The sequence below is a fragment of the Topomyia yanbarensis genome, chromosome 2 (assembly GCF_030247195.1).
Source record: "Topomyia yanbarensis strain Yona2022 chromosome 2, ASM3024719v1, whole genome shotgun sequence".
Classification (NCBI taxonomy): domain Eukaryota; kingdom Metazoa; phylum Arthropoda; class Insecta; order Diptera; family Culicidae; genus Topomyia; species Topomyia yanbarensis.
This window is the reverse complement of record NC_080671.1, coordinates 436,056,434-436,082,830: the sequence shown is the minus strand read 5'-3', so window position 1 is coordinate 436,082,830 and position 26,397 is coordinate 436,056,434. Positions and strand designations below refer to the sequence as shown.

Genomic DNA, 26,397 nt, shown 5'->3' with positions numbered 1-26,397 from the left:
GCCGAGACGTGAACCGATCTGGAAATGCCGATCAACATGACTTACATCTTCTCACACCCACCCTAGTACGACTTTTACACCGACTACGTATGAAACTCCCTGAACTCGGGAAACGGGGCTAACCAGCCACCTTATTCCTACTCGGCACTACCTTTACAGCATTTCTTCTTATTTTATATACATAGTTCCCACACTAGTCTAACTACTTTGTAGTTGGTTCCTTCAATAGGGTTAGAGCACCCCTTCTCAACACAACACCAGTTTTCGACCATCCACACAAAGTAGATCATTTCTATATGGCTGTACGAATACTGTGGATCGAGAATGCAAGTGCTCTTCACCTACGAGAACAATCTGGGCGGTAAGAGACAGTGGAGTTGCAGAAGTATCATCCCGAAAATCGATTCCTTCAAAATTTTAATAAATAGTTTGAGTTGCGATGCATTTGCATTACGTGAAACTTGGTTAACTTCAGATGTAGATCTCAACTTCCATGATTTTAATATTATTCGCCTGGATCGAGACACCCCCTATGGAAGAGTGGGGATCAAAAAGTGCTATTCCTTCTACGGAATTAACCTCCCCTCTACAACAGGTATTGAAGTTGTCGATAGTCAAGTAACAACCAAAGGCAAAGATCTTTGCATAGCTTCCATATATATTCCCCCCAACACCGCGATTGGGCATCGCCGGCTACATGACATCATAGAGTTCCTGCCTGCACCGCGACTAGTTTTAGGATACTTTAACTCTCACGGTACGGAGTGGGGTTGCCTTTATGATGATAACCGTTCTTCTTTAATTCACAATATTTGCGATAACTTCAATATGACAGTTCTAAACAAGGGTGAGGAAGAGTGGGATAAAGAGTGCTCAGACGTGTACGCGGAGAAGGCCACCGCGTTTAAGACCTTCCGGGACGACGGGTTACCCACTAGTTTTCGACAGTACGCGACGTTAGACAAGCGAATGAAGAATTTGATGAAAGCCAAGAAACGCGGTTATTGGCGTCGGTTCGTCGACGGATTAACGAGAGAAACATCGATGAGCACTCTTTAGGGAACAGCCCGACGTATGCGTATTCAAACCGTTGGATATTCGATTTCGCCAAGAAGGTTTATCCGGATTCTGCCACGGCACAGAAGATCTACCGCGCCGCGTCTCCTCACGATAACGCGAACGAAACACCTTTTTCGATGGCGGAGTTCTCACTTGCTGTCTTGTCGTGTAACTATAATGCTCCAGGGCAGGCCCGTAGCCAGGATTTTGTTTCGGGAGGGGCTTAAAAATTATTGCATAAATGTATTAATTCTGATGACTTGAAACAATCACTGGAAACTGAACGTAATTATGAAAAGTTCTTAGTGAAAACAATTCCAAAAATAAGACAATTGACACTAAAAACTCTAATAATATGTTGCCTGTTACAAGAAAGGCTATAGTGCATCGACGAATTAAATTTGATTATTTTTAATTTACAAGTTAGAAATTTCTCTAGTTACAAAAATGAATAGTCAAGAGCTCAAAGTATTAAGGGCTGCTTGAAAATGCTACGCTGCATGCTACGCTGCTTGAAAATGCTACACATTCGATACACCTTTACAATTTGTAGAAGACGCTAAATTGGAATGAGTAGAAAAATATCCAAAAACCCGTCTCATGAAACTTTACACGCATTTGCTAATCAGAAGAACGAAACCAACGTCAAGGTTGTCCCCATGAGTAGGAATATATCAGTGTGAAATCAAAGTTTACCGTTGCAAAGAATGTCAGAACAAAGTGAATGTCGAAATTTGCTTCAAATCTTCTGATAAGGCAGGCGATTTGTAGATGCAGAAAATAGGTTCAACTCCTATTTTCATGATCAGGTTTCTTTCTACTATTACTAGCTCTTTGACTTCATCCGAAGTTTGCGTTAACTCGACTTTATGAAATTTTCAATTTAAATGATACTGATCATGTCGTAATCAAAACAATCCTGAAAAAAACACATGTTTTTTTCATTTGACTCTCATAGGTAATGGGTTAAAGACTATCTTCGACAACATTATCAGGCAACTCAGAATAACTATCTTTTTATCTATTTAAGTTGATTCTTTTTAGGTACTTTTTATATCATTGTACTTATGAATTAAAAATATCGTAGACTGATTTTCCTAGATCCCTAAAACTATAGTAAAAGTCAAAATGTAAAGTGAGTGCAAAAACTACTGATTTCACTACAAAGCAAGAATGCCTTAGCTCTATTGACTTTTGACAATCTTGCAAAACCGTTGTAACTTGAGAAGATTACCTAGATTAAGTAAATATTATATTTGAACATTTTGGTTTTATTTATTTATTTGAAGGTTTTATTTCGGAATTCGTGGGGTTTTGGACAATGTCAAATATATATTTCAATGATTTAATCTACTAATGGAAACTACCCAGAATTTAATCTACTGAGCGAAACTGCTCAGAATCTATTCACAAATCGAAAGAAAATTACTTAGCACTGATTACTCAATGCTTCTAATTTACATAAAATTTGGTAAATATAACATTGATGACACCACCAAAATAACTAGAGACTATAAACATAGATAATAATTTCAGCATCACTTGCTTCCGACACATGGAAGAGAACACATCGCACTTGCACCTAATTTGCCGAGGCTTTCTTTTAGAGTTGTCTGTTTTAAATTACAGCAAATTATCCGTTTCCTGTAAAACTTTTGCAAAACTCTTTGCCAATTCATTAAACAAATATGAACACTAATCTGTTTAGTAATAGGTTTGTTTGTGAATAAAAATAATTAGCTCTTGATTTTTTTCAATCATCATCAAGATTGGAAGAGATGTATGATTTCTTGAAGAAAGTTGTAATGTTTGTCTGATTACATGTTTGTTTTATCACTATTTGGGAAAAAGTTTCAATTTAAGTTGTTGCACCTAACGCAACGAAGACGAAATGAGAAGATCAGAGCGCAATTCGGAAAGAACTCGTGTTGAGTGTATAGTAAAGATAGAAGAGTGATCTTGAGTCGATTTAGATTGGTTGATTTTTTCCTCTCTTTGCTCTCTTATTTTAGATTATCTCTCTCATTTTATTCTATGACGAGCAAAAACGGAACGAAAGACTGTCACATACTTAAGACATGAAATCGAAACTGTTATCCCAACTTATTGACTTATAGATTCAATCAGTCCCAACATTTTAGTCCCTCTTCGTGATTGTCTATTATTTTACCACTTTTTGCCCGGTCCACTTTTAAAAGAATTTTTTTTGCACGTTTGTCGAAGATATCACGGATTTACGGATTAACAGTGTATTAGTACGGAACGAATTACTCGTAACAATGAAATGAAGCGTTAATAAAAATGGTATTGCGTTAAAATGACGCGAAATGAAAATTCTATTCTCGGCTCAATCGTTCTCAGATAAATTGAAATACTTTTTGTGTAGCGCAGAGTAGTGTACAGAGAACAGAGTGTACAGTGTGCACTGACCTAATACAGAAATTCAAAATTGTGTGCAATTCAAAAACTTATCATTTAGAAATAACAAACTGGGTCGTGGGTCTTTTATATATTTCCTTATGTAAACAATAAAAATAATATAACGAGTTTATGTGGTTGTCCTACAGATCTCGCGCAAGCGCTTAGCCATTGCACGTGGAAACCTGTTTACGAGGCGAGGAAATATTTTTTTCCTCACCAACTATGTCTTGGGGGGGAGTAGTTCATTTCTATCTCGCTATTGTACATTTCCGTGTCATCATCGTAGTTGCTGCCTTTATGTTCGCGAATATCTTCCTTGCTTTTCGCCCTCAATAATTGCCCTTCCAAATAGATTCCATTTCTCCCAAATGTGACATTAATCTGCGAGTAAGCGGTATCCGATCTTGTAGCGGAACATTCATTTTCTCATAGTCCATATACAGAAGGATCTTAATTATAGCATTGTCACACACAACCTTGTGCTTTAAGTTGTGCGAAATGAATGGTTTCGTCTGCACTAATTTGTTGAGCGCTAAATGCCTGCCATGGTAGAACTGGATAGAGCCGGTTTCCGAAAGTCTAATCTCTATTTACACCTTCAGGATGCGAATGATCAATAATTTTATAATCACCGCATTTGGCTGGAGCACCAATTCTTGCTTCTGCTAATCACTAATCTCGACAGATTATTACAGCTACAATTAAAGTAACAGTCTCTTGTATTCTTCAGACAAGGCACACAATATAAAAGTTACTTTTTTGTTGTTCGCTTCGCACTGGCTCGAGCAAAAGCATAAAGCACACTGAATTTCGTGACCATTGCCTTCGGTGGTTAGAAATAGCCTTCTTTAACTTTTTCTCAATAATTTGTTCAAACCAAATAAGCAACAAGTTTTGTTAAAAGTCACCGGTTTTTTAAATTTATTTTTGAAAAATTTCGGGGGGGGCTTTAGCCCCCTAGCCCCCCCTCTGGCTACGTGCCTGCTCCAGGGCCAGACAGAATCAAATTCAACTTGTTGAAGAATCTGCCAGACTCTGCCAAGAGACGCTTGTTGAACTTATTTAATAAGTTTCTTGAGTCTAACATTGTCCCACACGATTGGAGGTAAGTGAAGGTCATCGCCATCCAAAAACCAGGAAAGCCAGCCTCCGACCACAATTCGTATCGACCGATTGCAATGCTTATCCTGTATCCGGAAGTTGTTCGAGAAAATGATCCTATCCCGCTTCGACAATTGGGTCGAAGCAAATGGCTTACTGTCAGATACACAATTTGGCTTTCGCAAAGGCAAAGGGACGAACGATTGACTTGCGTTGCTCTCAACCGAAATTCAAATGGCCTATGCTAGCTTTTGGGGGCTTTTGATTCAGTTTCGATCAACATTCTTTCAGAGAAGCTGTACCAGCATGGTCTTTCAGCGACTTTAAACAACTTTTTACTAATTTGTTGTCGGAAAAGCACATGCATTTTTTGCATGGTGACTTATCGACATCACGATTCAGTTACATGGACCTTCCTCAGGGCTCATGTCTAAGCCCTCTGTTATACCGTTTCTATGTCAACGACATTGATGAATGTCTTGACAATTCCTGCACGTTAAGGCAACTTGCAGACGATGGCGTGATTTCTGTAACGGGACCCAAAGCTGTCGATTTACAAGGACCATTACAGCTTTAATGGGTCAAACTATCGCTCAGGTCTTCACAGTAAAATATCTAGGGATCTGGTTCGACTCGAAAGGTACTTGGGGATGCCACATTAGGTATCTGAAACAGAAATGCTCAACTTCCTTCATACAATAACTGGAACATGGTGGGGTGCCCACCCAGGAGACCTAATTAGATTGTATCAAACAACGTTACTGTCGGTAATGGAATACGGATGCTTCTGCTTTCGCTCCGCCGCGAACATACATTTCATCAAACTCGAAAGAATTCAGTATCGTTGTTTGCGTATCGCCTTAGGGTGCATGCAGTCGACCTTAGCTAAGGTGGGTGCCCTAGAAGGTGACGTTTATGAAAGACCAATTTGCTTCAACGAATTTTTCAGTATTACTCATCAGAGAACCTTCGAAAGGGTGCAAACTTCTTGGAGCAATGGTGAACTTGGAAGGTGGCTACATTCGATAGTCCCTAAGGTATCGACGAAACCTTGGTTCAAGGGGATGGATATGGGTCGTGACTTCATTCGTGTGATGTCCCGACTCATGGCAAACCATTACACGCTGGATGCACATCTCCGGTATCTGCGTTTGTGGTGACTGCTATCACGACATCGAGCACATTGTCTGGGCGTGCACCGCGTACAGTTCCGCCATGTCTCGGCTAATGGATACCCTGCGGGCCTGCAGAAGACCAAACAACGTCCCGGTTCGAGATGTGATGTATTTTACGCTCGCCCGGATATACCGTAGTGTCAGGTGATTCGCATTTCATATGCCAAAATATCCTGACTCCTGCTGTAGAAGACCCTATCCAACGTTTTTCTAAACTTTCTTCCTTCAACTCCTTGCTCTTCCTCGAGTACTATGGCTTTTAATGTACTTCATCTTTCAGTCCCTTGCCAATTAAATATCCACAAGGACTTCAAAATGGATCAGACCTTCAGTTCGTACTTGACTTCAATTGCGGTTGATGCAAGCATTCCTGCTGAGAGTGCGGACGATTGCGTAATAGCGTTTTGGTGCGAATCGGGGCACTACTAAAGCAGTACAGGGGACTCCTTCATATCAGAAAATAACTGAGCACTTGTTTTATTAATTTATTTAATTCATTTTGTCCATTTTATCATTCAATTTATTCAAATGATTTCATTTATATTATGATTTTTTTCCGATTTTATTAATTTAACTCGTTTAATTCCATATTTTTACTTTTTCATGTTATTTATTCATTTCATTTTGTGATTCCATTATTAATATTCCCAAAAAAAAAAACTGAAAATTGAATTAAAAAATTCTCATCTACAAAACAAAAATTTATGCATAAACAAGGAATCGTTCAAGTACTGGAGCGGATCCAGAAAAAAATTTCGGAGGGCCCGAAATTTCGGTTTTGAAATGTTCATTGTACAATTCGTAATAAGTAATGACCTTATTTAATAAAAATCAGTTTTGGTGGTCGAATCTGGTCTGGAATGATTTTGAGTTTAAAACGAATTGAAATGGAAACTATTTTAAAGATTATCAATAAGTTATAAAATTTCGGAGGGGTTCCGGACCCCCAAGATCCTCCCCCTGGATCCGCCACTGTTCAAGTACGAGAAAAAATAATTGCGATCAATTAATAAAAATGACGAAAATTGATTGAGTGGCTTTTCGGCAAATGTGATAACGAAAAAAACATTTTTGGAAAAACGACATTTCGAGAAAATCGAGTTTTAAATTTTAAGTTACCATTGCTCTTGGTAGACGAAGCGCGCTTGAAACCGTTGGCTGACGACTTGACCCGGGCAGGTTCAGCGATTGACTTCGTTGGTTCTGAGTCCGCCCTGCCAATTTACAAGTTGGATAAGAAGAAGAATCCAACCCTGGACTTCGTCCAAGAATCGCAATTATTAAAGATATCTACAAAAGTGTCGCCAAACAAAGACGTTTCCAGAACAACCACGTCGTGTGATGTCGAAAAATCTCCTGCACCCTACTGCGACCAGGTTTGGACCGACCACTGCAAACACATTTATCACATAGTAACTATTTAGCGCGTTGAGTCATTTTCATGTGATCTTTGAGTACCTCATATCATCTAATATGCATCTGCCTAGCAGTAGCGCAATTGCGATTTTGAATTTTCTAGCCGGCTTTACATAGTCGAAACCGTGTTGGGGCGACTGCGACTAAGAGATATACTATAGTTGTTTATCCAATGTGGTAAAGAGCAGGTGATTTGAACTTTTCATTTTTCCACCCTTTCAATTATACTTCCTACAAATCTCCAATTACACACAGTGAACGCGTCAGTTGAGCCAATGAATTCTGATTCCTTGATATTATTGTCTTCCTCATATTCGTAGGTTTCGTTGCATTGGTTTACATCATTTTGTTCAGTTTATTTGCTTTTTTATCTGATGCGTGCACTCAAAATAAGACATTAGAATGACGGCTTGTGCGAACATTCGAAACCCCACACGAATATACAAACGGGTACACGGTTACAGAACACAAAAACGCCCACGCGATCAAGTCCGTTAATATGTAAGCGCTCGAGCACTGCGCGATAATACAACCCCAAACAGCAGCATGCGTCTGTGACGAAAACCTATGCTATCGTGAATCGATATCGTCCGGCAACCATTACCCTCGGCTCGTGCCTCTAGTTGTACTATTCTTCCAAAATATATCGAACCGCCAATTTTACCATGACACTAGCTTCACCTGCTACACACGGTACCAAACACTCACTTGCTGGTGTGTTACCCTTCAGGCTTGGGAACAATTTTTTATTAGTGGTCTTTTCCTCGCATAATTGTTCACTCAGAAAAAAAATGTTGGTAAAAATAAGAGTTTTTCACTCTTAGTTTAAAAATAAAATTTTTGTTTTGAGTACTATTCTTCATTTGCTTAAAAGGAAAACTTTTACTTTGATTATTATTCTTGATTAATTTAAAAGTTTTACTTTCAACCTAATAGTTGGCGTTGGTTGTTTTTTGCTAAGAACGGAACACTCTTACTTTTACCAATATTTTTTTTCTGTGTGTTCATATGTCAATGGTGCCATCATTGCAAATGTGGCCCCAGTCCCAACTATAACTACATTTAAAATGCCTTTTAAAGCGGGGGAAGCAGTTTTCAAGTGTTATGTCTGTTAGTCTGTGCATATAAACTGGACAACAAGCTTCAGGGTGACATGGCCGGGAATTCTAGTGATGTGGGTCACCTAACTCTTTTCTAGCATATGAATCGTACACTCAAAATTAAACATCAGATTCGAGATCAGGGTGAATACTCAAAAACCCACGTGAATATGCAATTTGTTATATGATCGCATTAATACTCGCGAAGATTCATATAAGCTTATACAACGCGACAGCTTCGAACGCCTATGCAATTAAACACGTTAACCCAGCGGTTCGCAACCTTGTTTGCTCCACGGACCCCTTCGAAATCACCTTGGGTCATCGCGAACCCCTTCGAAATTATCCTGGGCGGTCGCAGACCCCTTCAAAATTATCCTGGGCGGTTGCGGACCCCCACGGCTTAACATCGATTTATATGCTGTCTATATATTATTTTCAGTCTGATACGATAAATAAACTTGAAGTTTCAATATCCGTCCGGAAAAGATTTTCCTCTTCGCGGTCCCCCAGCAACGACTTCACTGCTCCCTAGGGGTCCGCAGACTCCCCGGGTTGAGAATCGCTGCGTTAACCTACAAACGCTCGAGACCTTCGCGATTGTCAAGGTACACCTACGCCCGCGATCTCGCAAACATCTCGCTGCGGTTCGGTGCCTTCCGAAGTATGTATACATGTAGGTCACCGTTTACGTTCAAAATAAATTGGAACTTGAATAGAATCAACATTCGAAGCCTGCATCCCTAAAGGAACACTTTTGGTAGAAATTTTTAAGAGTATGACCTTATCCCTAGTAACAATTTAGGTTTTATGGTAGCCACTCATAAAACTTGGTTTGCACTTGTAGCGTACTGTAAAACTTCAATTCTTACTTGGGTATAGTCTTTATCAATGGAGAGGCCTCAGACTTGACCTATAGCACTGGAAAGGTATCGTGCATCGATATTGCTTGTAGTTCAATACAGCTTGCATGAGATCTCCTCCGACTTCCACACCCGATAAAAAGCATCGGACCAGTAATGGAAACTCGATGACGCAGATTGGGTTCTGTACTGGAGCAATATTATACATCAATTTAAAGCTGATGCTGAAGAGCAAACGCGAGAGTAATCAAGGAAAATTTGAGGGTAGCGAAAACTGTAATTCCGAAGAAAGAGCGGATCATGTAACAAAAGGCGGCAATTAGCATCAAGTAGTTACGAAGCTCCGTGAAGTAAAATCACTGGCTGATGATCATTTCGATAAAAAAAAACTTACATCCAAGGACTTCAGGAAAGCGCGGGACATAGTCTTCATTTTTTTGAGCTGACAACCCGAAGAGACTGTATCTCAAAATTCAACACTCAAACACCGCTGCACCAAATGTATACAAACTACTCGAATACAGGAGTCAACACGATGTACTCGTATTTGCACAATACCTCTACCAGTCCAAAACCTTGAGATCACAGATGCACTTTGGTCAACTTCTAATGCAGTATCTAGCCAGTAACGGTAGAGAATTAGCCTCTGATAATAGTCGATGCAAGCGATGCCGATTACAATCGAGCTTTCACGTTTTTCGAACACTGGAAGGAATCTGGTGGATTGTAAGTCTTCAACCCAAGTAACAATTGATGTTTTATAGTACGCTACAAGTGTAATCTAAGTTTTATCAGTGGCTATAAAACTACCATAAAACTTCAATTGTTACCAGGGAACCCAACTAGGAACGATATTGAACGCAGTCGCTTGCATTCAAGCACCTAAACTGGATAAAGTGAGAAATCTTTAAAACAACCAACACTCAGCTGGTCTTCAATGAACAGACTCGATGTTGGTGTCAACACCATCAATCTTCACACCTCGAGAAGGATCATATACGCAGTACTCTGACTTAACGTGTATAACTGAACTTATATAATCTGCTTTAAAATGTTAATGTAATCACCCCAAGGCACCAATAAAAAGGGTGTTTTCTGAGTCAATTTTGCTTCGCTAAATACGATAACAATGTTCACTTTCTTTTCCAAAGAAGCATTTTAGATATTTCTCGTAGAAATAGCATCCTGTCGAAGCTGACGCCGACTTAGTATCGGATTGACGCTAATTCGAAATTGGAGATACCATTTGCACTCAGAATTAAATAACTAAATAGCTGAACACCAGGTTCGATTTCATCAAGTTTCATTAGCAAACAAAAGTTCTTTTTTTGCAGGACATGACAGATTATGTTGAGTTGAAGTCAAAACACAAATCCTCAACTCGCTAGTTTATTATTACACTCTCTTAGTAAAATAAGCCCTGACGACTTTGCGTCAGACTTAAGTACAAAAATTAATGAAATATTGACAACTTTGAATATATGGACACAATTGGAAAATTTCTAATGTTTGGAACGGAACATTTGAAATGTTTGACAATTCGAAAAGTTTTTCTGAAATATTTTGAGGTTACTTATTTCAATATAATGGAATGATATTTGAATCCTTCGTTTGAGCTCATGATTCCTCAATCAAGTTCTAATTAAAGTTTCAGAACGCTCGGGTATTTGGCATGTAAAACCCACACAATGAACCTGAGACAAGATTCTTCCAACCACGTCAGTCTTCCCCGACATTCTCAAATTCCCTCTAACCACAACACCAGTCCAATTAGTTTTACTCATATTTACACATTTGCAGTTGAAGGGGCAACAGAACTGGAAATTCAATTTATTTGTACGGGAAAAGTTTCCAGTCTTGTTCCGGTGGACATATCTTCTTTGCATAGCATTATACTCTGCACTTCCCTATCACTGAGCAAAGCGAAAGGGAATCAACCTGGTTTAATTTAGTTTTTCTCCGGCATCATCATCGTCATCATCATCTTCGAAAGAGATGGTCCTTGTCTGAACCGGATGGAAAAATGGGACTAGGGTTGTCTGAATAGATGTGTTTTTTCGACTTAAATTAAATGTTTCTTTTATCTTTTCATCAATCGAAAATATGACATTTGCAATTGACATTTGATTTTCTGAAAACTTTCGGACTGGTCACCCCATTATGAAAACATTTTCTCAAATAATTTACTCTCATCAACAAACGTTCAATCCCGACAAATTCAATTTCAGACCCTTGAGTGACAAAGCAAAGGAGGAAAGGGGAAAAACCAATTTCCTATCCTTGACGTTATGCGACCCCCCTCCCCCCCGCCACCGATTTTGATACACGAGATGCACGAAACCAGAACTATGCCCTTCATCCATCCATCCAGTGCCGGCCGGATAGAACCCGATCGATGCAGATGCAGAAAACTGCTGCACCCGCATAAATGTTTGTTCGCCGATTCTTGCTCGACTATCCTCTCGCTGCATGCATAAATATCGATCTGATGTGATCGGGGATCGAATCGGTTGGCCAACCAAGGTGAGCCAGGTGCCGATGCAGTTGCTGTGCAATGATGAACCGTGGATACACCGTGGGTTGCGAGGGGGAGCGTTTTGTGTTATGAGTGTGGTTTTGTGGTCGATTGCAGCCGGACTTTGAACTTTTGGGGTGCGGGTTTATGGGGTGGAATGGGGGGAACGATATAGGGGATAGAGACAACCGCCGGAAGTGGAAGCTTCTGAAAAGGATTGGTGAGAATTTTCTGACCGCACCGTGATGAAGTGGAAAACTAGTTGGTAAGAGGGAGAGAGGTGGGAACGAATATTGATTGAGCTGCCGGAATACGCTTAACCTAGAAATGAAATATAATATTTTTCCCGTTTCGTGATAGGAAAGATGGAATGGATGCTGGGTTTTTCGTGAATCATTTCAACGATAATTGATCCGAATGACACGAATTGATGGAGCTAGTGACGTGAACTGTTATGGATTGATGGGTACCATTTGAACAAACGATTTTTCAATATTTTTCGGTGGGTATGTAATAAAATAAAAAAATGATAGGCGGATGGCCCAATCAAAACCGATTCAAATTATTAAAAACCTGTATGTCACCGCAGTAATATAGTTACAAGCTTTTTGAAAACCACAGTAGCCGGAAGATATTTTAAAATGCTCTTTAAAATTTAACGTGAAATTTAAGACAAGTTTAGTTATAGTCACATAACAAAGTATGAGCTCAGAATAAGTCGATTTTCATATTGTTATTTTTCCCTTCGTAATCCAATTATCACGCAAGAAAAAACATTTGTTTTGCTTCTTGGTGACCGTAGTGATGAAATAGAATTTAAGAAACAAAATTTCTGTGAATCTTTGCAAATCATGGCTACAGATTCCTTGCCAATCCATAAATTGAAGACAAAATAGAAAAAATGACAGACCTTCAAATTGTTAAAATGATTACAATATTTCACCTTCTCGAAAATATGTTTTTTAATATTAGTTTGTGTAAATTATAATCAAAAATGCTTCTTTTTGATTGGGTATAAAATCTTTTTTTCGCGGCTGACGACGATTGATAGTGCCTTGTACTCAGTTCGCCTGGGTTCTATTTCCAACCCCGCACATAGGGTTGGAATTTCGTCTAAACAATCTATAATCGAGATAAAAAAGAAAATGTTTCTAGAAATGTTATAAAACCAAATAATTGTCTGAATTATTTCATCAAACACTAATTTTATTTATTTCTTGGTCTTCTTTCAGGATTACTGGATTTGTCACTTACGTGAAACAAGGTACATAGCTTATACCGGGCAAGTGGTGGACCTGGTTGGTAATTATCACATTTGTACTATGTTAGCTATTCGGTTTTCTATCAAATTTTGCAGGAAATTCAACTTTTTACTAAAGCTACACAACTTAGCCTTATTTGTTTAAACAATAGTTAGAGTAATCCTAATTTTACCAAAATCAAAAAAAATAATCATTTTTGATGGAGCCATACTACCTTTAGGAAAATTGTAAAACGACTAATTTTAGAGAAAAAAAATGCTGAAAACACGTTAACTCTATTTGTCGCATTTTTCATTTCATAAGAAATTTAGAATCAAGATTTAAGGCATTTCTTAAAAAATGGTTCTATTCACATAACTTTTGTGGTATTGATTTAAAACTCAAATAATTTTGGGACAATTTTGCTGTAACAAAAAAAGGACTGGAAATAATCATGAATTTGGGTGTGGTTTGATTCGATTTTGAAATCCAAGACGGCGGATTCCGGTTTCCGTAAGAGTGTGAAAACCACCATCAATATTGGTGTCGTTTGAAAGGGGGTGGTCAGTAAATAACGCAAAATGATGATTGACTCCACCCTTAAATCTAAGAAACGGTAGCTTTCGGTTACCCCATAATACTGCAAATCATGAATAAATGGATGAAACTTGAAACATTAATTAGGACAGTAATTGATGATCGACGGTTTTGAAATATACGGATTATTGTTTACAAGTGCACTAAAGCATTTTGCCAAAAGTGAACGCAAAAAAGTGATCTGTGACGAAATTCAAAGGAGGAGTTGCTTCACTTGGCCGAAAGCAATCACACTTCGATTTTTTTTCATATTGAACAATTCGTAAACCCTGAAAACGACAGGGTTTACTTGGACCACCGTTCATATGAGAATTTGAGTCATCGGTTGGCAATACCTGTCACAACTGGTTTGGGTCGCAATAACCGTAGTTGGGCGCTCTTCAATCGTTTTCATCGAGCCTGTCGTCAAAATAAATGCTACATATTGTCGAGAAAGTGTACTGAAGGTTGCTTTGAAGTCGTGGGCAGATAAATATTTCGGTCGCAGACTACGGACATTTCAACAAGTATCGAAAGGAATGATTGAAAACCCCTTCATTTCGACCACACAATAGCTCTTGAATTCAAAAGATGCAAATCCAAAGCTATTGTGCGTGAGGGGGCCAAAATACCGGCAAGTCGCATTCGGGTAGCTCACGATTCTTTGACTGTCTCAAGCAGCGATGCCACATGTTTTTTTGAAATGTCTGTAGAAGAATAACTAAAATGTCTGTAAAAGTCTGTAGATGGTTGTGTAAATCCTAGTTACATTATAATTTTATTTTGAAAAGAGATTAGAAGTAGAATTCTATTGTGAAGGAATCATTCGTATTCGAAAACAGTTATTCTAGTGCAATTTTACTAAACAGTATTACCCTTTTAAAAGTCTGTAGATCTCTGGCTACCTCTGTAGGAGACATCAAAAGTCTGTAAAATACAGACATGTCTGTAAATCTGGCATCGCTGGTCTCAAGGCCATAGCCCGATATCATATCGAGCAAAAGTGAATAATTTCGAAATTTTTATTATTTTCGCACATTCTGCGCTTTAAAGTAAATAAAAATAATTTTCCAAGTCAAATTTCAACCCTTTTCAAATGGTGACACTTCGAGTGCTGGACCCTGCATATGCCATTTGAATGGACACGGTTAGTAGATACAAAGTATTAAGCAAGTTTTTAATGGAAATTGATATTTGAAGCCATTTCGAAGTCCAAGATGGTGTCTTCCGCTTACTATATAAAAGCGGTTCTAAACCTTCTTCGTATCGCGGACCCCTTCGAAATCACCCTGGGCTGATAAGAATCCCTTTGGTTGAACATCGATTTTTATGTTTATTTTTGTTATATTTGACACGACTCAATGCATTAGCATAACTGAGCCGGGGAGTTTCATGTTTTTACATTACGTAAAAATAAAAGAATAACACAAGATTATTGCGAACCCTCGTTTTGTGGATGCAGCTTACGCTGCGCGTTGGGTACTTTTTTCTTGGCGGTGAGGCATTAGCTGTGTTCTCTACCACAACTTGGGAGTCAGCCCATTTGTCTTCTATTGCGTTGCCGTTCCCATTCATGTCTTAATCAGGAATGCTTTCATGATGTTTGAAGCTCTTATTTATTTCTTGCTAATACGGGTCGCTGTTGTAAAACCGCCTTTATCGGCATTTATTAATTTTCTATGGATCTATTGGATCATTTTTGCTTTCTTGTATAGAAAGGTTATCCAATTGCTCCAAAAACCGACTTTCTAACCGATGCCCGGAGGAACGACTCTGTAACCCGAGACAGTTGGAGCCGGAGCCTAAATCAATATTTAGCGGATGGCTTCAGCGCCACTCCCGAAGGAGACCATTCGCCTTGTTCGGTTTGCCCAGCTATTGAGACCCCTCCTACGGGCGGGTACTATTTGTTTCTGAGTACTGGCTCCAGAATGGTCCAACTGGACTCAGGTACCTTGATTACCAGTCTGAAAACATTCGCTAGAACTCAACAACAGTATACAAAGAAGGCCTCAGACCGGTATAATTAATTAGCTCTAACGCTTTTTATCATCACGGGCAAAGATCTACTCAAACACAAGGTCCCCAATCGTGGCCGATTTAGGAAAGGTTGAGTCGAAGGAAAAAGGAGTCAACTCTGCTCGCTAAAAACGGAAACGACCGAAAATCGTGAAACTTCCTACACCAGAAAATACCAAAAAAAGTTTACTGCAAAAAAACTGTTTAATCACTTCAACTCATAATTCGCTTACAAAAAAAATATGTATTTCACATTTCGGGTCTCGAACCCAGGCCTTCCAACTTGCTAACTAATTTCCTCGCAGCGCGCTAACCAACATGGTCACTGCCTATCCTGTCTCTCTCCCTTCCCAAAGCATATCAAAAATCTAACTACCTAACGTGGTGTTCATCCGAAAATGAGTGGCTCAACTTACGGTGCGTGCATATACAGTCGGCGTGTTTGCGTGTAATACAGCGATTTCATCGCTGACCTAGGATTTTCACGAGGTGGGAAAAATAAAACCGCCGAACAAAAAAACTGATAATCGGGTTTCGAACCCGGGCCTTTTTAGCTTGTCACGAAAACACTGTCACTTAGCTCACTGAACCGGCATTTGCGGTTTTAAACAAAATTGATCATGCGCATGTCAAAAAAAGGAAATGAGTACTCACACTACCATGGTTTTACGTGGGTCGCTCGAAAATCCAGTCCGCTGGAGATGCTGATCCGGTTGCCACAAACGATTTGCCCGGTCGTTTGCTGGCAGAGTCTGACCTGATGGAGGTCACTGCATTACATGTTTCCCACGTGGGTTGATCGATAGTCGGTGCCCAGCCACTGGACGTATGCTGGCAACGACGCTGCTCCCTAGCTAGCGCGAATTTGACGGTCGTCGCTCTTCCGGATGGTTCACCGGGAACTTTGTAGCTAGATGGCGGGGTCAGAAGCGGTTGCTGACGGATGATGATCGGTGTGACGGGATGCTGCAGCTTCAAACCTGCACGAAAAACACGCATCCAACGACAAGTTGGAATTAGGGCACGCACTGCACTGGCCACCATTTGCACCTTACCTTAATTCGGGAATACCGACTCTAAACCACTGCTTCGATATGCGGGAAGCCACTTAACTTGTACGAGTTAGAACTGGGAAGGGAAAACTAATTACTGGCAAAACTGATATAGAGAATCTCACGATTTTTATCTTTTACCTATAAAACCACACCGAGGCGCGAGAAAAAAACTAAACCACTCCTGCCTCTTCCACGATCCAGAACAGAGTGAAAAATCAGATCTTTGGAGTCCTCAGTTTAAAGCATGAGTCATATCTTCGTGACCGGAACTACGCAATCGTTCACGAAATTACGCAAGTTTCCCCGAAGCCTTTTTTTGTATACGGCTTCAATTTCTTTTGAATATCCCCAGACCTCGATCCTCTACCACCAAATCCCGGGTGCTGCCGAATGGCTTTCAAAACCCAGAGACAAACAGTTTCCCCTCCACTATAGCTTATTCTGCGGTTAAAGGTCGCAGAAAGGGTTATCTCAAAAGCGGGGCGACGCCTGCGTCGCGACCCCCCGCCAAAAGTAACTCGGCTCCAACCACGACTGGATCCGGTGGGTGCTCAACCACTCATCTGACAGTTCATTCGAAGGAACTCCAACCAACCACTCACTCTCATTCACATTTCGGGAGAAATTACAGAAGCTTTTACCCATGCTGAGCGGACCAGTTATTCGAGGGGCCGCTCGATTTTATTTACATTCATATCGTAGTACTACAACTCTCATGTATCATTCGACTGTGTTCGTCGAGATCGCAAAATGTCTGTGTGTATATATGTATATATGCATGTATGCATGTGTGTGTACGTGCGGATTTATTAACCAAATGTCCACATCAGTTTCTCGGAGATGGCAGAACCGATTTTTACAAACCATGATTCAAATGAAAGGTATTATATTCCTACCGGCTGCCATTGAATTTCGTTTTGATCCGACATCTGGTTCTGGAGTTGAAGAGTACGCTTATGTAGAAAATCTTGTTGTAATTTGTTCACATAGGTATCTCGAAATTTTCTCAACCGATTTTCACAAACTTAGTCTTAAATGAAAGGTGCAACGCTCCCATCTATTGAGTTTTGTGTGGGTCCGTCACCTAGTACCTGAATTACAGGGTGATGAGTACGATCCCGTAGAAAATCCGGATTTCAACGGATACTGCGATCAAAGCTTAAAAGTGAAATTTTTTAAAAATGTGACCGCACCTGCTTGGATTTGTATTTCTATGTCACCAACAGTCTCATTGGCCATATTGGCCACCATCGACGGTCCCGGGGCCCCAGCGGAAGTATCCAAATTTAAAATGACAATTACATCGGTTTCTCGGAGATGGCTAGACCTATTGAAATAATTTTCTCAAATGAAAAGTTTTACAAGCCCTAAACCGCTATTTAATTTCATTCTAATCGGACTTACGGTTCCGGAGATACGGATTGTGGCGTGTGGTCACATAGAAAATTCCGATTCATACCGATACTGCGATGAATGCAAAAATGTAAACAATTCGCTAAAATGTATGTCAAATAATTGCGTTTGCAGTTCTAGGTCACTGACGGCCAACCGATGTCTCATTGACCAAATTGACCATCATAGATAGTTCCTGAAGTGTACCGGATAAGTGGCCACCTATCAACATTAACACATCAGTTTATCGAGAATGGCTTGGACGATTTTCACAAACTTAGTCGCTAATGAAAGGTATTTTATTCCCATAGATGTCTATGCGTACGGATCGATTATATGAATCCGGGAATGTAGGCTGAACTGTCCGCTCACATATGAAATTCTCATATAAGCCGTATTTTTCCAAAAGGGGGGATCCCATGAAATTTTAGGAATCGAATTCGTATTTTTGATGCCAAACATATTTAAAATGTATGAAACGTGAGATTTCATGAAATGTTTTTTGCGAAATCTGACTTTTTAGGACTTAGGGACGATTTCGCTTATTTTTTTTAATTTGATAAAAGTGTGGCCGCTTCGAATTTTTTTTGTGATTTTTGTGAACACTTTTTGGTGTTAGACCTTTTGGGCATAAAATATCCTTCCTACACATGTTGCGAACATTACAGATACAGAGAGTGTAAGTATATTCATTCAATTTCCATATAATAGTTCCTCAATTGAATAATATCGCTGTTTTTCAAGAAAAATTTCGCCATTTTATGAGTAAAAAGCCCCCTCAATTGAAAAATTATCCCAAAAATTCTACGTAGGGGTTTTTTACGTAGAATGTGTAATACACATTCTACGTTAAAAAAACCCCTACGTAGAATTTTTGGGATAATTTTTCAATTAAAGGGGCTTTTTACTCAAATAATGGCGAAATTTTTCTTGAAAAACAGCGATATTGTTCAATTGAGGAACCATTATATTGTGTATGCAAAATTTGAAATAAATCGGTCAAGTAGTTTTTGAATGGCAGGTAACACCGCAAATCGTGTTTTTCCAGAGAAGTTCCACAAAAAGCTTCGTCACCGAGTCGCTAGTTGATATTTTTGCATCAAAAAATTACAGAATGTTATTGAAATGATGTAGTTTTATGTACAAAAGTTTCGATCAATTCGCTTCACCCATCTTTCTAAAAAAATTTGACAAAAAACTGAATTTTTTTAAGCTGGAACCCTTACCCCCCCCCCCCCCCCCCCTTAATACAATAAACCATAAAGCTTCCAAATTCTCAGCACCCGGCTGCCCAGAATGAATATTACACGTTCACGCTGTTGGCATATTTTTAAAAAAAATCCCTTTCAGTGATGTATGTGGAAATGCAGAGGACATGGCCGTCGCACAGAGGAGTAACTGGGGTCAAATCCTGGCCAAAATTATTTGTTGTTGATATTGCTTTTATTATGCCTTAATATTAACAAAACATAGACAATAACAAGTTTTTGGAATAACTTGGCATCTATCCACCTACCAGTGTAGAGGTCAATTTTCTATATCCTTTCGAATACTAGTAATTTCGAGGTGATCATTGTGATTACATTCGGTTTTTCCAGTTGCACAAACAGTTGATCAGTGGAAAAGGGGAAAGAAAAGGGACGCTTGAGCATATTTTCATAGAGATACATTTTGAAAAACATAGTATTTGGCTCTACAACATTTCGGTGTACCTCAAATTATTAAAAATTTCAATATTTTCAAATCGCTTGGAATTTGCGGATCGGACAAGATCGGAAGAGTTCTTATGTTTTTCGGATAGCTGGAATCTGGTTTTGTAATACTGCTTCAGCAACTTTGCCGGATATCGCCGTATAATGTAACTTTTTATCATACAAGTTTGGAATAAAATGTTTAAAAAACGTATACTAACACATTCAGTTAGTTTTAGGCTGAAGTTATACAAATGGTTCTGTTCAACTACGTTTGCAATAATATTGTCTTACTTAATACAGTCATCATTACTAGAAAGCGATATTGCTGGATATATAATTAAAATGATTAAAAAACCCATTAAAATATCACCATTTTACATTCATGCAAAAAATCTTTAACAATTTTTGACACACTCCTAATTTTGCCACGTTATTTAGCAGGCTTTTAGGTATGTAAAAAACATATAACGAAATAGAAAAATTTTTGGTTATTGGCCAGGAATTTGTTCTAGTTACTCCTCTGTGCGTCGTCGGTATTGATCAGTATGCAGAAACCAACACAGGTTGCATTTTGCAATCTTAATTGGTTTTGGTCAATAACGGATTAGCAACTCACGGGCGATCAGTTGTGCTTATACTTAAAACTTTTGCTGTTTCGATTGTTGTCAGGACAGCTTTATAATTACTATTAAATATTTTCAAGAAGAGCCTAAAATAATCTCGAAAATTTTAGTGTAAAGTAAAAACTACAAAAGTTATATGAAAAAACCTGTTTTAATCCACTAAGCGGTGCAATTGTGCCTTTCTCATTTCTCTAAACTATGGCACGGAGGCTTTTTATGTTCAACATACTTGTGGAAATGTCCATTACATTCTTAGTACACTTTGCACTTATACACAATGGCATGCCAGCCACGAACTTGATGAGCTACGTGTCGACGGTGAAACACTTAAAACAAAAAAATATCATACTCCATTAGCCTAATCAGCATTAGATCAATGTTATCTGCTTGCTAACTCATTTTGTCATGCGGGGGTGGGTATGTGAGGAGGACGAAAGCCCCATGAACGAACGACTCCCCAGCTTAAATTGGTATGCTTTGTGATATAGTGGTGGTTTAAAGATGATGGGGTTGAAAGGGAGGGGTATGAGGGCTGGATGGGGTGGTGGTCTGAGGGCTGATTTAAGGAGATTTTTAAAGGAGGGGAGTGAACAGTAGAGGGGGGGGGGTGTAACCTCTCTCCGTAAACCATCAACTACGCCCCTGTTAAAATCCAGAAACCTTATGGGAGTCGAAAAAACAAATTTGGCCGGGATTAGGTTGACGTTTTTCAGAGTGATTGCATAACCTTTCTATATGAGGTTGTTTGTTATGCAATCACTCTGAAAAACGTTATGCAATCACTCTGAAAAAGGTTATGCAATCACTCTGAAAAACGTCAACCTAATCCCGGCCCGGAGGGCCGAGTGTCATATCCCATTCGACTCAGTTCGTCGAGATCGGAAAAAGTCTGTATGTGTGTGTGTATGTGTGTATGTATGTGTGTGTATGTGTGTATGTATGTGTGTGTATGTGTGTGTGTATGTGTGTGTGTATGTGTGTGTGTATGTGTGTGTATGTATGTGCGTATGTGTCAAATAATGTCACTCATTTTTCTCAGAGATGGCTGGACCGATTTGCCCAAACTTAGTCTCAAATGAAAGGTGCAACCTTCCCATCGGCTGCTATTGAATTTTGGATCGATCGGAATTCTGGTTCCGGAATTACGGGTTTCAGAGTGCGGCCACACAGAAATTTCTCATATAAACTATAGGAAAAATTAAAAATAGAATTTTTATTTTTGATGCTAAATGTGATCAAGGTGCATGAAACGTCGAGATTTGATGGAAACTCGAAAAAAAATTGACGACGATTCACTTTTTTGGATTTTGGCACATTTTTGCCTTTCTCATATAGAAAGGTTATGCAATCACTCTGAAAAACGTCAACCTAATCCCGGCCAAATTTTTTTTTCGACTCTCATAAGGTTTCTGGATTATAACAGGGGCGTAGTTGATTGTTTACGGAGAGGGGTTACACCCCCCCCTCTACTGCTCACTTCCCTCCTTTAAAAATCTCCTTAAATCACCCCTCAGACCACCACCCCATCCAGCCCTCATACCCCTCCCTTTCAACCCCATCATCTTTAAACCTCCACTCAATCACAAAGCATACCAATTTAAGCTGGGGAGTCGTTCGTTCATGGGACTTTCGTCCTCCTCACATACCCACCCCCGCATGACAAAATGAGTTAGCAAGCAGATAACATTGATCTAATGCTGATTAGGCTAATGGAGTATATTTTTTTGTTTTAAGTGTTTCACCGTCGACACGTAGCTCATCAAGTTCGTGGCTGGCATGCCATTGTGTATAAGTGCAAAGTGTACTAAGAATGTAATGGACATTTCCACAATTATGTTGAACATAAAAAGCCTCCGTGCCATAGTTTAGAGAAATGAGAAAGGCACAATTGCACCGCTAGGTGGATTAAAACAGGTTTTTTTACATTCAAAGTACTTGTATCTTCTCATTAATAGAAGCTAGAGTTCTCATGTGTTAGCAGAAAGTGTTTGTCCTCCAGAACTGTGGAAAATGAAAACTGCGAAAGTTCTATTAAAATATTTTGGTTTTGCATAAATTTGTCCGTTAGTAATAGGTTCCAATTACTTTTACGGTGCACTGTAAAACATCCTTTGGTAAATTTAAATATTAGGTAGTTTGCAAATTTTTCTAAAATGGGAAAATTAACTTTTTAATGGTTGGAGATAAAGTTTTGCAGGCTTTCATAAAATTGAATTGAAATATATTTAAAAACATTGTTGGAGACTCCGTAGCTCCATTCATTGTTTTTTTCATTCGACAAGTGAGTGCCAAAAAAAAAAAGAAAAATGAATTTTATTATATAACTTTTGCCGTTTTGATTTAGAACCACGATTTCCGTATACATGAACGACGATAAAGTTTAAGTTCGTCTACACGACCTGGCATAGCGCATTTCGATGGAATATATTAAAAAAATACGTCGAAATATGGGGAAGTGGAATCCGTCCCGTGTTACAATTGGAGAAACTTTTTCTTCGGTGGTTCCACCGTCGTTCGTGTTGTGCGGGTGCGGGTAACCAGCCTATTTTTTATTTAGTTATAGAATGAAAATCTCCTAGCGAAGGCGTATTCTATAATCTGATCTGATCACATACCCCTTACAGACTCTTACGTGCCTGACTCTGTAACCACTACGGAAAAACATGTTGCGAAGCAACTAAAGAAAACCTATCTACTACAACTAATATTAACAAACAGCCCCCGAGACCTGCCCAACCAATAACTGCTGCGTCTAGTATTTCGAAACAAACCACCAGCACACCCCAGGGTGTTTTTTATACCAAAATAGTGCTATCTATTATTTACGCTTTAGGTCAGTGGCTTTTATTACTGTTATTATTACTATTATTATATGTTAAGGTTTTAACCTCAAGGGTCATTCGCCTTTTTCGTTAATTGATGTTTGGTGCTTTTTGTATCATTGAGTTACTGGTATAGCCGTCTTCTTTTTTGTTTATTACATCCTTTGGTATGTTTGCTAATGGTTTGAGGAACCGGTATCAAGGGAAGCAGTCAGGGTTGTCGTGAAAGCATCAGATAAAGGTATGTGAACCATTCTTTGCTGCTGGTTTAGCTTTGACTGGACCGTCAACACCTAAAGGGCGAACACGAAATTATTGCGACACCGAAAATGTCATGTCAATTTTCTTATAATGTTTAAAATCAAACCAAAATTTTAGGGTAGTTTCATACATATATTTACTTCAAAAATCAAAAGGAAAGTTAATCGATGGAGCCTTGAGTGTAAAATTGAACGCATTTTCGCTTGATGCTCTCCATCAAAGTCTTTACAGTGTCATCCGGTACCAGTTTCTCAGTTTTTTTTCCATTTCCTTAACATGTCTTTCTCGTCTTTGACTGTCTTCTTGCTCTTCCGAAGTTCCCACTTCATCATTACCCAGTACTGCTCCACCGGGCGTAGCTCCGGACAGTTTGGCGGATTCATGTCCTTTGGAACAAAATGGACAGAATTGGCCTCATACCACTCCAGGACACTTTTAGAATAGTGGCATGATGCCAAATCTGGCCAAAATAGCGGAGCTTCGTCGTGCTGCTTCAAGAATGGCAAAATGCGCTTCTCGAGGCACTCAGATTTGTAGATCTCGCCATTTACTGTACCCTTTGTCACGAAAGGCTCACTCCTCAGTCCGCAAGAGCAGATGGCCTGCCAAATGAGATATTTGGAGGCGAACTTCGACATTATCTTCGTCTTAAATTTGTCATCCACATAGAACTTGCTCTTTCCGGTGAAAAACTCCAACCCCGGAATTTGCCTAAAATCGGCTTTTATATACGTTTCGTCGTCCATCTTTTGTCAGCATCTTCTCGTAGAGCTTCCGTGCCCGAGTTTTAGCCGTCGATTGTTGCCGGTCATCGCGGTTTGGGAAGTTCTGTACATTGTATGTATGTAGTCCAGCTCTCTTCTTTGCATTCTGGACGTAGCTCTGCGACATGCCGATCTTTTTAGCCAAATCACGGCTTGAGACGTTGGGATTTGCTTTAATCATCCGCTTCACCTTTCCCTCCGTCTTTTTGTTCTCCGGTCCCGGTTTTCTTCCAGCTCCTTTGCCGTGGTCCAACGTCAACCGCTCCTGGAACCGCTTCAACAGTCTGGAGACGGTTGAATGGTGAATGTTCAACATTTTTCCCAACTGCCGGTGCGACAGGTCAGTAAATTCCAGGTGTTTGGAAAGAATTTGTTCTCTCGACTCGCGTTGGTTCACCTCCATTTTCGTTGAATCGAAAAACACGACTTCGAGTTTGACAGCATGTAAACAATACACATCAATGAGAAAGTGTGCAAAATTTGGTTGATTTTTACCCAATGGTAAAAAAGTTATGCCCTGTTGAATGTGTCGCAATAATTTCGTGTTCGCGTGTTCGTGAAAAAAGGTTTTGGGGAAAAGCCATAATTCCGCCAATATGTAAATTTAAACTTTTTTGACATTTTTCTCACAAAAAGGTGAAAATGAAGCTTTTGCTTGCGGAAGTCGCCTATCTTCAGTACCATCATCTGCGCAATGCAGTACTGATCATTCAACACGTTAGGCCAAACAGAAATTTTTGTTTAGCAGAACATCCTAAAGCTCGTGATTGAAAGTGAGAGCATAGGAATTAGGATTTCCATTTATATGAAAAAATACAATAAAGAGGTAAGGCGCCATGACCGCGTAATGCATGTCGCGATACGGGAAAGTAGAATTCGTTTCACATGATAGGAGTTCCGCGCAGGTATTCTTAACGGTTTTGTTGTGGTGAGAAAGCGGATCGAAAGAGCCTATCTAACAATACAACTCAAAATTCTCGGAACTAGGATTAAGGGGAGGGGTGAGGTTAATTCGGTAAGAAAGACATTTAAAAAAATGTTGTGGCAATACAGCCATCTACAGAACTAGATAATTGACCCTCTATTCCTATAGGTTTATATAGTGACCCAACGAGGAACAGAGGAGCAAATAGCTAGTTTTGAAGTGGAGCTGAAAGCAAACATTAAGCCGAAACTTGGATTGAGCTTTTTCTTTCTACTTTTCACCGAAAAACATCAAACAAAAATCGCCACAAATTCCATCAGTAATTTAAAATTCCTGCTAAGTTCACATTTAGGACCAGTGTTAAAAATCAGCTGGCAAGTGTTTTTATTTTTTTTTGTGATTTCTGCGATTGTCTTTTCCCTCGTTCCCTCGAAGGCGGTGAGTAACAAATGCTTAAACTGAGCGTTACAGGTGTAGTTAATCGCTTAAAAAAGAAATAATCCCCAAATCTTGACATATTCGATTAGTCGTGTAGGCGACCAAATATAATTATTAGCATTATTTGGATTAGATCAAAACACCGTAGCAGGTAACGCTATTATTTTTCTAGTTTTAGCCGGTGAGGTATTGTAACAAAATCCAAACGTTGAATAAGGATATACTCAATTACATTGATTATGAATGTTGCGTCTTGAATGTTACTCAAATAATCAGTGCTATGAGGATGTTACCTTCTTTTGAACATGAGCAGTTCCTAGCTGAAATTGAGTATAAAACGAATTTCAATAGCACATCCTGTCAGATTTTTCTTCCAGGAAATCTTGAAATTAATTTTTTTACTCCATATTTTTAGTACTTGGAAGTGCTTATTTAAATTGTTATTTCGTATGTTTTAATAGTCGCAAACTTAAAATCGATTTTGTTGCCTATTTTCGGCTGAATCGGCACGATACTGATAGCTTGATGTGCACGGTACTGAGTGCTTGATGCTAGCAGTAGTGAAATAATGATCGTTTGATCGTTTTGCCGGCATTGGTGGCAAAACATAACGATGAGTTACGCTCTCTCACCGACGTTGCGGTAGACTCAGGTGAAACGCCCAACTCCTGCCAACGGAAGGCAAAATATTCCTTACATTTCTTTTCGATCATATCCGTGAGAGCCTGCCGAGTTCTAGTTTCCCGTTGTAAGTTTATGAGTAATTTGCTCTAGAATACCTAGCCGTCTTTCAATTTTGTACCTCCCGTTTCTCTTAGTTATCAATTTTACCGAAAATAGCCAGCGAAATCGATACAGTAGCTTTTCAGATTATATATCAATATGTTTCTCTTTTAATGACACTTCCCAAATTTGAATTTGGTCTTTGTTTTTGCCT

General features: G+C 39.2%; 1 protein-coding gene across 5 annotated transcripts in view; it reads left to right on the top strand.

The window, feature by feature from the left end:
• Nucleotides 1–26,397, top strand: part of LOC131685527 (high affinity cGMP-specific 3',5'-cyclic phosphodiesterase 9A) — a 580,386-nt gene that overhangs the window by 249,989 nt on the left and 304,000 nt on the right. For all 5 annotated transcript variants that reach the window (XM_058969320.1, XM_058969322.1, XM_058969321.1 and 2 more), the window contains one exon: nucleotides 12,883–12,914. The gene's annotated coding sequence lies outside the window, so the exon portion shown is untranslated. The remainder of the gene's footprint in view (nucleotides 1–12,882; nucleotides 12,915–26,397) is intronic.